This window comes from Protopterus annectens, chromosome 2.part1 (genome assembly GCF_019279795.1).
Source record: "Protopterus annectens isolate FY-2018-M chromosome 2.part1, PAN1.0, whole genome shotgun sequence".
Classification (NCBI taxonomy): domain Eukaryota; kingdom Metazoa; phylum Chordata; order Ceratodontiformes; family Protopteridae; genus Protopterus; species Protopterus annectens.
In genome coordinates, this window is record NC_056729.1 from 521,303,657 (window position 1) to 521,319,177 (window position 15,521).

The following is a 15,521-nucleotide window of genomic DNA, read 5'->3' on the forward strand; positions in this document are numbered from 1 at the left end:
CCATACTGAGAAGGGCCTCGAGTGCGTGCATTTTGAGATTTAGACTTCTGGCATTGAGCAGCATTACCCTTAGTTTTTCCTTTTTGTGTTCTAGGGTGGTAGGTTTAGAATTTGAGCCTTGCCTAAAAAGGCACTATGGGGTGGCAAGAGCCTTTGCCAATATCCGGAATCCCAGGGTGACAGGTGCAAGCCGTCCCTTGCGAAGCAGCGTGGCTTGTCCAGCATGTCATCCCAGGCAGACAGATACTGGATCCCCTTTGAATGACACCAGTGTTTAAGCCAATTGTTAAAGCTGATCATCTTATCTCTGTATTGTGGCATCATTCTTGGTGAAGGTAGGATACTGCTCAAGGTCAGGGTCATACCTGCCTGGGCTACATAATCAGAGAGCTCCTCAATGTCTCTTTTCATGTAGTCCAAGGAGGTACGTCTCAGGTCGTTTACACCAGCGTGGACAATGACTGAGTCATATTTGTACCTGCTGTTGTGAGACCTGAGTGCTTGCGTTATGTGGCGGATTCTAGCGCCCGACAGGCAGCTTACTGTGACCTTCTCCTTACTCAGTCTGGTGGGCGGGACATCAGTGTGTCTGACTATGGAGTCACCAATGACTAGTGTGTCTGGCATTGTGTTTGGCCTTAAGGGCTGTGACTGTTTGACACTCTGACTGTGAGGTCTATGTGTTGCGGGTGTTGTGTTCTGAGGTGGTGGTTGTTTGGGTGTCTGCTTTGGTGGCCTCTGCTGTTTTGGTAGATTTTTGATCAGAGCCTCGGAGTATGTCTTTGTGTGTTTATGTGTATGATTTGAGGTTGTAATGGTACTATGTGAGACTGGGTCTATAGTGTGTGTGGTAACCTTCTCCTCCTGACTGGTCTTGCCAGTCCTATGTTGAGAGAGCTCAGCCTCCAGTTTGGCTGTATAGTTGCATCTCTCGCATGTATTTGTGTTTTGTGGGAGGAGGAAAGGGTTGTCTGTGTACATGAGGCAATTGAAACATTGCCTCAATATTCTAGGTTCACCAGCTGTGCAGGAGAGGACACTAGCAACTGATCCTCGACATGCTAAAAGGGTAGACGAAAACTTTAAAAAAGATTCCGGGGGCGTGGGTGACCGAGTAATCGGGGGTTGCCTTATTGGGGTACTATCTATGACAAGAGTGCCGTATCAAGGTAATAAGTACTGTAGGAGCAAGTGCTAGGTTTAATTGATAGAGAATAGTCTACTTGGAGTCAAGTAGAGTTGATCTTTTAGTTATAGGATACGCTGATTTGATCAGTAGTATAGTTCGAGGAAGGTAGTTTTAAGGGAAAATTTGAAGAGTGGACTTTAGGTAGCGAATAGTTTAAACCTGCTTAACGGCACTGCCCTAGTGTGCAACAGTGGCAGCTCGCTAAATCGCTCTAAATCGCTAGCAGCGTTAGCATTTTATACCAGGGGCTGGAAAAAGCTAGAAACTGGCCCAAAACGACCAATAAACTACTAGTTACTGGCTGAAACCTCACAAAACTGGACAAAAGGCAGCTCAATGCTTCCCACTCCCACTGGTAAGCAAGGTAGCTTCCCTTCCCCCAAATAAGGCAAGGAAACAGTACACAGGAACTACAACCAAAGCCCAGGAATCAGCAACTCTGAAACTGGACTAAACTAGTAAAGCAGGAAAGCAAGGTAGCTTCCCTTCCCCCAAATAAGGCATGGAAACAGTACACAGGAACTACAACCAAAGCCCAGGAATCAGCAACTCTGAAACTGGACTAAACTAGTAAAGCAGGAAAAACAAGAGATATTTTTTCTTTTTTTTCCTTTTTTTCACAAAACAGGCAGAAACAGGTACAGCAAACACTTATAAATGCTATGAATCAGCTACTAAAGCTTACACAGAAGAATTTGCTACAAATACAGTCAAATAGTAACAAACAAGGATTCCAAGTGCAATATTAAGTTAAATGCAGTAAAAACAGCTTCAATGTAACAGAAAGGCAGGCGAAATACAGTTGCTAGGTATTCAGATGTGGAAAGCAACAAAAATATACTTAGTATCAAGAAAAGTCGCTTATTCAGCTCTCTGCAGCCTGGATTACTCTGCTGGCCCACGTGGAGTCTGTGCTGAGTAGGTACAAGCTGAAAGTTTTATACCAGGGGGCTGGAAAAAGCTAGAAACTGGCCCAAAACGACCAATAAACTACTTGTTACTGGCTGAAACCTCACAAAACTGGACAAAAGGCAGCTCAATGCTTCCCACTCCCACTGGTAAGCAAGGTAGCTTCCCTTCCCCAAATAAGGCAAGGAAACAGTACACAGGAACTACAACCAAAGCCCAGGAATCAGCAACTCTGAAACTGGACTAAACTAGTAAAGCAGGAAAAACAAGAGATATTTTTTCTCTTTTCTTTTTTCATAAAACAGGCAGAAACAGGTACAGCAAACACTTATAAATGCTATGAATCAGCTACTACAGCTTACACAGAAGAATTTGCTACAAATACAGTCAAATAGTAACAAACAAGGATTCCAAGTGCAATATTAAGTTAAATGCAGTAAAAACAGCTTCAATGTAACAGAAAGGCAGGCGAAATACAGTTGCTAGGTATTCAGATGTGGAAAGCAACAAAAAATATACTTAATATCAAGAAAAGTCGCTTATTCAGCTCTCTGCAGCCTGGATTACTCTGCTGGCCCACGTGGAGTCTGTGCTGAGTAGGTACAAGCTGAAAGTTTTATACCAGGGGGCTGGAAAAAGCTAGAAACTGGCCCAAAATGACCAATAAACTACTAGTTACTGGCTGAAACCTCACAAAACTGGACAAAAGGCAGCTCAATGCTTCCCACTCCCACTGGTAAGCAAGGTAGCTTCCCTTCCCCCCCCCAAAAAAAAAAAAAAAAGAGACACTTGAGACACTTTGAGACACTTTATCAGAATGTAAACATTCTGTGCTGGTTTTAATCTTTAAAAAACTTTTGAGAAGACTCCATCTGCTTGGCAGTCACAAGCCACTTTTAGAGGGAAGCAGAACTGAACTAGTGCTGTGATAATGTTAATAGAATGAGGTCATCAGGCTAAACATATCCCTGCTGCTGATAGAATATTTTGAAATAATATGCATAAAGTGGCATGTTACATGATGTCTTACTAGCTTTAAATGATTTTATATGTTCTAGTCAGGTATTATATTCTTAATGTTTTGGAGTCACACTTTTTTCTTTGCAAATCTGTACTTGAAGTGGAATGTTCTACTGCTGTAATATGGCATTCTGTAAGTGCCTCTCTTCAAACTCATAGCTCGAATCCCAACAGCCTGGATGACTGCTCCTGGCTTGGAGCTATCGGACAGTTCCCTTGGCTGGTGCTGATCGGTCTGTGGAGGGCCGAGTGGGCCAGTGAACCACCACTGCTCACAAACAGGCTGGCCCTATCCCCTGTACATATGGTCATCAGTACATAAGCTATTAGGAATTATCCCAGTTACATATCTATCCAGAGCCCTCAGTTGAGAATACTGAAGACCATGAGTGAGTACTACAAATATATCAGCATCTCTAAAGCAACATACAAAAGCCACCTTCTCCTGTACCTTACACTGAGGATCTTTGGTACTCACACAAAGCAGATGACGAGGAAAAACCCTCCAGCACACAAATCATACTAATTCATGCACATGGGTGGGCATTATCAGTACCTGAAATCACTGAAGATGTGCTTCTCTTAGTGTTAACCCAACTGCATGCCTGAACTGGAAACTTAGTGATTTTGACACAGACACCATGCCAAGGTGAATAAGGAATGGTCTTCCTATAGCCAAATAAGGATACGTTTAGGATACTCAAAAATTCAAAGGGCAGTAGGAATGACCAAGCCCAGCCACTACTTCACTTTGCAGTGAATGATTTTTTTTTTTGGGGGGGGGGGGGCTTTGACTGATTAAAATGCAGTGTGTTACTGAGACAGTGTCCACAGTACTTCAGATTTAGAAATGACTCACATATGGAAGAGATCCTACTCTCCCAAAGCTCAGCACACTGATAACTTGCTTCAATAAGTGGACTTTAGCTGGTGTCTGTCTGGGTGGATTTTGTATGTACTTACATGGAGGGAAATGCGTGGCTCACTTTCCTCCACATCTGTTACTACAGGCTAACTGTAAAAATGTGGAGCATTGGTGCAGGTACAGCAATGACCATAGCTACAGAAAATGAGCTCTGTTAAGAATGTCCAAAAAAGAAAATGTATTTCTTGTGATGTGTTATATCAGGCTTGTTTGCATGACAGTACACAGGAAGGAGCGGCTTTGGCTCATGAAGGTACAAAATGTTGTTGGATATGAAGGCTAGTAATTTAACATATGACAGTTCTGTTAACTTGTAGTTTACAGGATACATCACATCTAATAAGCTTAAACAAATGGTGTGTGTTCAAGCAGGTCTGTGTGTGTACATAAAGTATATTCTGTGTGAAAGATGGTCTTACATCATCTTTACACACACACACACACACACACACACACACACACACACACACACACACACACACACACACACACACCACCGATGCAATTAACTATTTGTATTGTGAGTTAAAAAGGTCTACACTAAAAGAAAGACAACCATATATAGCTAAAACAGTAGTACTTTTTATTTACAAAATTATTCACAATATGTAAAGTTTCACAGAAACATATTTGCTTGCTACATCTGTTCAGCAGTTTTTTCTGTCCTACATTGCTGCAACCAAGTCAGTATATATGACTTTTGCACAAAATCTGCAAATTCCAGTTATGACCAGATTTTTTTTTCTTTTTTAAACCGTGACAGAAATTTCAAATCAGGTGTAATCATTTTGAACTTTTAAATTTGCTGTGCTTTCTAGCTTGTGGCTCAAAGGCTAGTTTAAATAAAGTAAACCATCTCATTTGGCATGCTTCTGAAATAAGGTTATCATAGGCCATCAGATCTCCTGCCCTGCACAGATGGACTGCACAAACGTGTAGATCCAACTTATGGGGCAGACTTATATGCAATTCCTGGTACCTCCTCATCTCTTCACTCTGTAAGGTGACTTAGGAAATAGAACCACTGGAAAGTAAACCCATCCAATACTGTAACAGAAATTATCCTGTTCTCTGAATAATTTACCTGTTGACAAACCCAATGACTGTTAGCCTTTCAATGACTTCAGGTAGCAGACAAACTTACCTGTTCATCTGCTTTACTTCTGGCACATTATTTAGTGACTTTTCTTGCCATTGAAATATTACATAACTTCTATTAACACTCATTTCCAGATATCATAGCCTTCTTTCCTCCAAATACTAGTTATATTATTTATCAAGCTTATGGCCTATTAGTCTTCAAGAACCGTGATTGCTGTAACCCCAGTGCTGAAGCATTTTCTGCTTGTCATATATGTCTCAATATTATTTTTTATAGTAGTGTGTAATATATCTTTCACCAGTGTTTATATTACTGATTTTTATTTTTAGTATTAGGTTTCATGAGCTGATGTTAGTTCCCCCAGCAACACTTTGCAGGTATATACTTTTAAACAGAATTGGAAAAGACTTTGCTTAATAGACTAGGCACAGGTCACCTTTAAGAAACAGGTTAGAAAAGGAATATAATGACATTTCCTCAAACTGTTTTGAGTAGTCCTACGATTTTTCAAAGACGGAATTGATAAACATTTTCAAGATCTTGCAGGTGGCTTGTTCTAAGGTTATGGTTTGTAGTATTCTATTCAATACTGGGTTGGATCCATGACTTATAAAGTGGTACAACAATCTCCCTGGATTGACTAAATTTGCTGTTTAGAACTAGAGGGGCTACAGAATATGCATTTCTCATTTGGGTAGCTACACACTGGTCTGAGTTTAAATCATTTCCATATAGGGTGTCCCTGTGTACACATGGAGTGTGTTTTGATATGGAAGAGTTTTAGAGGGTATCTTATAATAATGCTAACAGATTACACGCTATGGGTTACTCCTTGAGACTACTTGAGTTAACTGAGAGAAATGTGGACGTTTCTTCTTCTACACTGTGTACCTGAGGAACTCTAATGACATATTTGTAAATAGATACACTCCTCAGGTACATAATGCTGGACAAATACCTAAAACATTCAAATATTTTATTTGCAAATAATGCTTTGAAGAGTGAACACAATGGAATTGTTACGATTTCTTACAGGATCTCTCCTAGACTTCATGATAATATCTTGCTTTTAGTTAATTTTGCATTCCAGAAATTGAGTAGATGTCAACTGAAACTGTGGAGTGGGCTGTTTGCTTGAGGTGCTCTGTGTATGGCTGCTGGAATTTATTACAATTTCAGACAGCTAATGGCCAGATCAAGTATAGCTGAGTATATTTACACAGCCAAACCATCCAGGTATTTTTTTTGTCTATGATATCCTTACTTTTAGAAAAGTGAAAGCAATATTAAACACAGGCAAGAATATAAGGTACTTCGATGTATTGTGTGCATAATGAGTAGAAAATGTCCATAAAGCCCCAAAAATTAGCACTGCAATATCACCAAACAATGATTCCACAAAGCAGAATGCCAGTAAGTAGTTTCCTCCTTTATTAATCCATAGATTATTGGAAAAGGGGACATCCAAATTAAGTATCAGATCAGGAATAAATCAGGAATAAACTAGTTTTGATGCTGAACACATCTTCATAAGTATTAATTAGCCATAAGCTTGTACTGTCTAAATATAATACCAACAATGGCATCATCATAGATCACCCAAAATATGCATGAATTGTTTAAATTCAGTACCAACAATGACATAATCTTATAATGCCCAAAAGTGTTTGTAAACCCACAATGATGTCATAAACTAAACACACATGCATCAGTATTAATTCATCATATAAGTTTATAGGTTCATTGAGAGGTTGCTAGGTTATCAGCTCATGGGCCATTTTAAGCCTAGCCAAGCCTACCCCAGATTCAAATACAATACCAGCAATGAAGTGGTGTCTATTTGCCAAGAAATGTATATGAACTATTTAAATACAATATCAAAAATTACATTATCTTCAGTCACCCAAAAGTGTGTCTCAGCTATTTTGATACAATACCAACAATGACATCATATTTTGACACCAAAAACTGTATGTGAAACCACAATTATGTCATGAACCAAACTATTTCATCACTGTTGACTTTCCATAAATTTGAACTGTCTGGATATATTACCAACAAAGCCACCATCTTTGATTGACCAGAAATATATGTGAGCTATTTAAATTCAACAGAGCAACATCATAATCTTTTGAATGTCCAGCAAAGTGTGTAAATCCACAATGATGTCATAAACCACATTGTAAACAATAATAAAGTAGCACTTTGTAAAGATATATTTAACTCCTGGTGGAAATATGCCACCTAAAAGAATCATCTACTTTATTTCTTTACAGAAAATATGCATAGAGCAGATTTACTAACAAATAAAGCAAAGACTCAAGCAGGAAAGTGGACTATATGCCTCAACACATTTGATTTCCATATCTGTATACCTGGGCAAGAGTCACAAGGATTCTCTCCATCTGCACTAACTGGCCAGTGCAAATGAACAAAGTACAGAATCTCCATTTCAGGACATTGTAAGCCTGTACAGAGAAATACTTCATTAGCAAATCATTAACATGTCTTTGAATCAAACTTTGTACTATCAGAACTGCTTGCACTGGTGTTCTCCCTAATAGTCCCTGCCTCATGCTTGCAGATATTTCCCTATCTGTACAGACAGGCAGACAGACTGCCAGATGGATAGTTGCACATACAGACAAACACACACACACACACACATACACACACACACACACACACACACACACACACACACACACACACACACACACACACACACACACACACACACTTGTAATCCATTTATGCTGCACTGATGAGGCCCCCCCAAAAAAGAAAAAAAAGCTGAAACATGCATATCTACAGATAGCAGGGTTTTGTTTTATTGGTCTGAGTGTATCAATATAGATTTAAAAAGTAAAAAGTCATGTGCATTCAGAAGCGGTGTAGCTGAAACACTGGTATTTCCTTAAGGGATCATTTGCATAAATCCCGTGGGCATCCACTACAGGACATTTAAGGTATTACACAGTGAAGGCTCTAGCTTTGCTGGATCTTTGTTGTGGACTCTGCCACCTGTAAGGGACCTATAAAAACCTTATTAGTTGCAGCATAACAGGTGGTCCTAGACTGCACCTAGGGACCCCTGAAAAGATTAACAGCTGCTTTAAAAATGCTGCTATAGATAGGTTTTGAAGAATGCTGTATAGTAAGTACACTGGCCTAATGCTCACTTTCTTCAATGTTAATTAATAAGGAGTTTACAGGTTTGGGTTATGTAGAGGAATGATAGTCTTGAATGTTCAAAGCTAATTATTAGACGTGGGCCAGAAGACTAGTGAGAAACCTACCTCAGTTTCCATAGAGCACTACATGGTTAAGTGACTTACTCAGAGTCACATACCATGCAAATGGAGGCTGAGGGAAGCAGGTGGTTAACAGCACATAGCCTTAAAGGAGAACCACACCCACAGACTCAAAAAGCTTGTTTATTTCATCATGGTTTGGTGTTTCCTACATTTTAACACCACTCTGGGACTATTTACATGTTTTTAAATATTTTTATACATAATTTCTGAGTCTGACCACATGGGGTTTGGCACCTTGAAGTAATTCTGATTGTTTAGTCTGCCTCTAGGTATCCCACAATGCAGTGCTAGTCTGCAAAATGTTACATGATGCAGGCCTCTTACTTCCTAAAGCTCATGTCACTGCATTGATTTTACATGTATACACTGCTGTCTTTCAATCATTTTTAAGTAACATTTCATGCCATTCAGTAACTACTTAAAACGCAACAGTGCAAATACCACAAAACAGACAAAGTACTTTTTAACTGCTGCTTCTTTTTTAGAATGGCTAAACTGAAGTCTTTTGTAAAGACTGAATTGTACTACTTTGTCTCATCTCCCATCCCCCTTCACACCTAACTTCCCTAGCTGTCATAGTGCTAAGTGTAATTTGAGCTGACAGCAGGAGACTTGACTCATGTACTGTTTCCTTGTTCTGGCCTTTACACTCTGTATGGTTAGGGGAAGGACCAGGAAGCTGTAACATCACAGCACGGGTGGATTTTTAGAATGGCCATGATGATGTCAGTTTGGGGAGGGAATTGGCCAGAAAATTACCTGTATTCAGTGGCCTTGATGACATCAATGAACTGGAGATTTTTTCAGGGCGGGATAAAAGTGTTTTGAAAGTGAAACCACCACAGTACAGTAAGCAGTAAGGTACTGTTTTAGTGGACAGAAACAGTCAATTTAAAATATTTTAAATGCTGTGTTGTTTATTCATAGCAGGGACAATAAATAGGGGAAAAAGGACAAAGAACCTGAGCATTTAATAATAGAATCCAGTTGTTGTTCTTTAATCTTCTGTACTGACTACCAGACTGTGATAAGACAGGAGAAATTTCAAAGTAAATAGACTTTCTGGAGAGCAAAGGGTGATTGACTTTAGAAAAAAAAAGTCAATGATGTGAAAGGAGAATAATGTTATTTTATTTCTTTTATTTCAACTTACTTTGAGAAACTACAATGTCTACACTACAATAAGGAATTATATCAGATGATGGTATAATACAAATGTCAGCAATAATAGCATAGAATGTAATTTTTGGTGTACTTTATGTCTTGTATAGTTTTGTATAATTTATTGTATAAGTTTTGTATAATCTCTATATGTAGAGCATTTCTCCCCAGGCTTCAGTTGAAAATGGGTCTTACCCTAGTCAGACTGTCCCAGTATACAAATGTAAAATAAAATGTAAAATAAAATGAATAAATAAATAAAATAATGCTTTGTTGATGGGTTAATTCCTCTATGCCAATAAATTCTTTACAGGGAAGATCCAAGGTGGTATTCAAAATGACTACACGAAATTTGGGCAGAGCACCGAAAATTTCTCCAAGGCCAACTTCATGCTTCTTAAGACAGAAGAGGCTAACTTCATGACACCCATGCAGATGGACAATACAGTTACAACTGCTGAATCCTACACAAATGCACTCGATAAGCACTTACACAAGTGCATGGATTGTGCTATCTCAAACAGAACCAAGACGCTATCCTCCAAAAAAAAGAAAGCCAATCTGATAGTCCCCTGCTATAAACAAACTCTACAACAGAAGGAAGAAACTGTTGCAAAAGAGAGTAAAATCCCATGAGTAGAGGAGCTCCCTGGTCAGCCTCAGTAAGAAGCTGAGATCCCTTATAAGATCCTCCAAAGCTAGTTATGAAAACAAAATCGCCACTAATTTTAAGGGCAACCAGAAAGCATTCTGTAGCTCTATCAAGAATCTCAATGGCCCTAAAGGGCCCATATTTATACAGGAAGAACACAGAGTCCCTGCAATCACATCTATGCAGTTAAAAGCTGCATTCTCTAAAACCAAAAATACAGCATCCATGGGACCGGACAACATCCCAGGCTGTGTTTTACATGAACTTCAGAATGAACTGGCTCTTCACCTAAAAACCATGTTCAATCACAGTCTCACATCAGACTTTGTGCCCACTGAATGGCACACAGCAACAGTTATCCCATTCCACGAAGGGGGTTGCCACCACTGATCCTGGGAACTATCGCCCTATTAGCCTGACAAGCCTGGTCTGCAAGGCCATGGAATGTATCATCATGGAACTCATAAACAAAGACATTGGTAACCTCCAAACTCTGGACCCCATCCAGTTCGGGTTTGTGAAAGGCAGATCATGCCTTCTGAACCTAATTGACTTCTTTGAGGCAGTCACCAAAGCTGTAGACAAGGGTAAGGTGGTTCACACAGCCTATCTTGACCTCACCAAGGTGTTCAACACCATCCCCCATTCTGAAATTATAGCTAAACTCCCTAAACTAGGTATAAATCCCTACGTCACAAGATGGGTTGTCAGCTGGCTCACTGACTGTAAAAGTTGCTAACTCCAAATCTGACTTCAAACCATTGACAAGTGGAGTGCCACAGGGTTCAGTCCTGGGACCTCTCCTGCTTGGTATCTACTTCTCTGAAGTACAGGCTAACACAGAAGGCCTCTGGCTAACTAAGTTCACAGATGACTGCAAACTAGGAACCATAGTTGAGTCCCCAAATGATGTGGACATCCTACAGAAGGGCCTCACTGAGACAGATCCCTGGTGTCAGGAGACATGGCTTCAAGCTCAATGCCAAAAAGTGCATTGTCATCCCCTTTGGTAAAAACTCTGTACCCATGAACTACCACATAAACGGCAGTCTAGTTAATGCCAAATGTGTGATAAGAGACCTTGGGACCCAGGTGGACAGTAGGGTCTCCTTTGATAATCACATCGCCGCATTAGTCAGGAAATCCTTCTATGTGGCACACCTCATCACAAAAGGGTTCTCGTCCAGGAAAAAAGAGGTCATTGTTCCCCTCTACTCGGCACTCATTAGACCCATTATAGAGTACAATGCCCTTTTGGAATGTACCTCAAAAGACATCTGCAGCAGCTGAAAAGGCCATAGAAGTACCTCACAAATAGGATTACTGGCCTCAAACAGATGTCCTACACTGATCGTCTCAAAAAACTTCAGCTTTACTCTGTAGCATATCACCTACTCTGAGGAGATCTCTGTCTAACATATAAAGCGATGTTAAACCCAGAGCTGTTGGACATACCACACCTAAAGAAATCCCAATCCCTCTGAGCTACATGTTCTAGGGACCTAAACCTTGTCACCACAATAAACAGGACATGCTGGAGGGATCGATTCCTATCCCAGAGACTTCCTATACTCTGGAACAAGTTACCCATCTATGTCAAGCAAAGTTCTTCATTAGCATTCTTCAAGACAAATCTTGATGAGTTGATGGGAGATAGGAAATACACCCCTGGGATCACTTCTGTGGCACTCCTTGACAGGGACACAGGGAATTAACTTTCTTGGGTGGCGTAGGCCATGGAAACTTGTTGACTAGGCTTACTTAGGCCCTTGGGATGATAGCCTAGTACCTACCTATGAACCTACGAACCTATGAACTTCCCTTATCTTTTGCAGGGCCAGGACAGTGAGAAACTTCCCCTACCCTTTGTAGTGAGGTGTTTTCTCTTCCCATGGGATGTACCAGAGGGCTGCTGCAGGACAGGAGCCTGAAAGGAGAGGGTGAGAGAAGGAGATCTGAAAGTTGATCAGTGGAGAGATACTCAATTTTCACAGCATACTCGAATATCTTAATAGATTCATAGATTCATAGACTGTTGCTAGGCAAATGACAAATGTTTCCTTTCTAGGCCTAGCCAAGATTTCCTGAAAGAATAATGATGTCTTAGATCCAAACAGGACATTGAGGGCTAGCTATTTATAAGCTACCTCTGTCCATAAGGGTCATAGGTGCCAGGCCCCATGTACATGTCTTATTCTCCATCCATTGGTCTTGGTTGCACTTAAATTGGGTAGTAGACAAACTCAGCTTCACATGAATGGGAAGCCTGTTCCATAGGAGAAGCAGTCTCTGGGACACATATCTGTCTCTCCAGCATGTTCTGTTTAAGTCACAGACAAAATTCAGGTCCTAGATCTGTATAGTTACTGTGACATGATTTCAGTGCAATGACAGCATTCTCTCTATATCAGGGTTTAGCACCTATCATGTCTTCAGACCCATGGGAAACTGTAGAAGAGTATGTGTATTTGTTAGAAACACAATTACTTGACATCATATTACCCACAGCCCTAACGTGGAGCTCATGGAGATCCAAATCACCCATACCAAATCTAACTATTACTTCACTAATAACTACAGATCTCCATAAATATAGCCCAGAGATCATAAAAGTTACATCAGCACCATTGAGGCATTAACTATCAAATCAGATATCTTCCTACTAGGGGACTTTAATTACCCAAGCATTGACTAGCACACTTGTACCTCTAAAATAATTACTGTCAGGGTTTCCTAGACTTCATTAATACCAATGAAGAAGAGATAACTGCAAAACTACCCAATAGAGATATTAATACCTTTCACCTGGTCTCCTGCCTGCACCGCACCCTACAGCTCCTTATCCCTTTTTAAGTCTGACCGCAGATCAGTAATGTTCTCTGCCAGGTGTAATAGTACCTCCCCACCACCAAATGAGACCATCTTTAGGAACTTCTCCAAGGCAAATCTACTTCAGCTTGTAGAAGACCTATACAAAATTGTCCAAATCCCCTACAAATTGACCCATCTGAGAGAGCTGCTGCATTCACCCCTGACTTTTACCAGCCTCCGAACAGTAGCATAGAAATGTCAGTACCCTTCCACCAAAACTATAACTGTGAATTCAAGAATAAACCTCTCTGGTGGAGCTCCCATATTGATAAACTGCGCAACAAAAGAAGGTAAATAATGAAAAGTTGCAAGAAATTCAAATCTCCCTACCACAAAACCACATAAAACATGCCAGAAAGGAACTTAAAACACTATTAGAAAATGTAAATCATAGTATAATTTAAGGTTGCTGCAAATTCCAAAAGGAACTACAAATACTTCATTTATGTCAGAAAATTAAGGGATATTGTTCAGCACTGCACTGAGCTCATCCATAATAATAATAATAATAATAATAATAATAATAATAATAATAATAATAACCCATTTTCTGACTATAAGGATATATCTAACATATTAGCAAATAGATTTAGTGCTAATTTTACATCCCCTACCCACATGTTTGCTAGTACTATCACTGAGGATTTAGTGTGTCCTGTAATTATCTTGGACCAAGTCTTAGAATCCCTCTCAAAGGCTAAAAATAATGTTTGCATGGGACCAGATAACATGGCAGACTGCATTCTCATCAATGCCAAGTATGCACTAAATGAAACTATTCAGCCTCGGCCTAGCTACAGGGTTTGTTCATGATGCCTGGAGAGCAATCACTGTGACTCCCCTGCACAAGGGTGGCCCCTCTATAAACCTGAGTAATTATAGACTCATCAGCCTCACTAGCTTTATGTGCAAAGCCATGGAGCATATCATGGTAGAACTCATTTATGCAGATGTAGGCAACTTAACTGATCTAGAGCCCAGTTAGTATAGTTTTGTGAAAGGCATGTCCTGTCTGCTGACAATATTAAGCTTCTTTGAAAAGGTTACAAGGGACAGTGGTCATTCTTTGCACCCTGCTTATTTCAGCCTGGCCAAGGCTTTTGACACATCCCACATGCTGGCAGTATTGAAAAATTAGAAAAGCTTAATGTAAATTCTTTCTGCTGAAATCTAAATTTGCTATTCACCAGATCCCAGGTTGTGAGAGTTGATGGTTCTCTACTTAAAAGCAATGTTGTAGCTAGGGGGGGGGGGTGCTACAAGGGTCAGTTCTGGGCCTCCTCCTGTTTGACATTTATTATGCAGACATCCAAGGGAATATTTTAGAAGTGTGGTTGACCAAGTTTGCTGATGACTACAAACTGGGAATAGTTTTCACGTACTGCCCAAATTGGGAGGGGAGCACTATTTTAACTTTGTCTGCTTAAAGGTGTACGTGGCTAGGTATCTTATGATCCACATGATTGCTTACTATAGTATGTTTCTATGTACAAATGATGAGATGTTATAAATGTTGTGACAATGGAGCTGTCACAAATGCATATTATTATGATCCAGGATGGTGCTTTGGAAGGCACTGTGTTATAAAATTAGTGCCTGAAGATTAACCTGCTGGCAAATTTCTGCTTTCATGGTTGGAGGGTATAACTGATGGGGATAGTAAAATCAAAGATACAGAGGCAAAACTGGAAGTGTTTTTGTTACACACACATGCTAGAGATAAGCTGGCAGCAAAAAAAGCATCTGTTCTTTCTAATAAAGATGCTTGCTGTTCTGAAAAGAAAAAAAAAAAAGAGTTGGTGGATGTTTTCAGAAAGACTCTATTGTGCAAGGTATGTTGATAAAAAATTGCCTGTGTTTCAGATTGCTACTAAAGTGGATGAACCCATATATAAATACACTGCTTGGGAATGACATAGTTTTTTCTTAGGTTTTGCCCCTAAGGATATACAAACTTTTGTATATATTGAAAAAGAGTATTTTGCGAACTCACATTTGAATTGTTTGACTTAGCAGAAAAATGTTATTCTCTTTTTGATGCTATATCCTTTGTATTCCATGGAAATATATTTCTTGTCAAAATCTTAGTTTAAAAAAGAAAAATAAATATGCAGTTTCAAATGTTAGATATATCTGAAGATTAATTAGAAGTGTTTCTGCTGTCTATTCTTAAAAAGTACATGACACTCAAAAAAACTTTGAATGAACAGTAGCTTTGGAATGGAGGCTGGGGTGTATGGATAACTATAAAAATAAATGGCAGTAGAATCTTTCATAAATGCATGCCCCAACTGTCATTATTGTAAATGGTAAGTGGGGTATGGCTAAACACTTGTAGAAACCTAAAACTCGTTACTATTATGCAATGGACAATC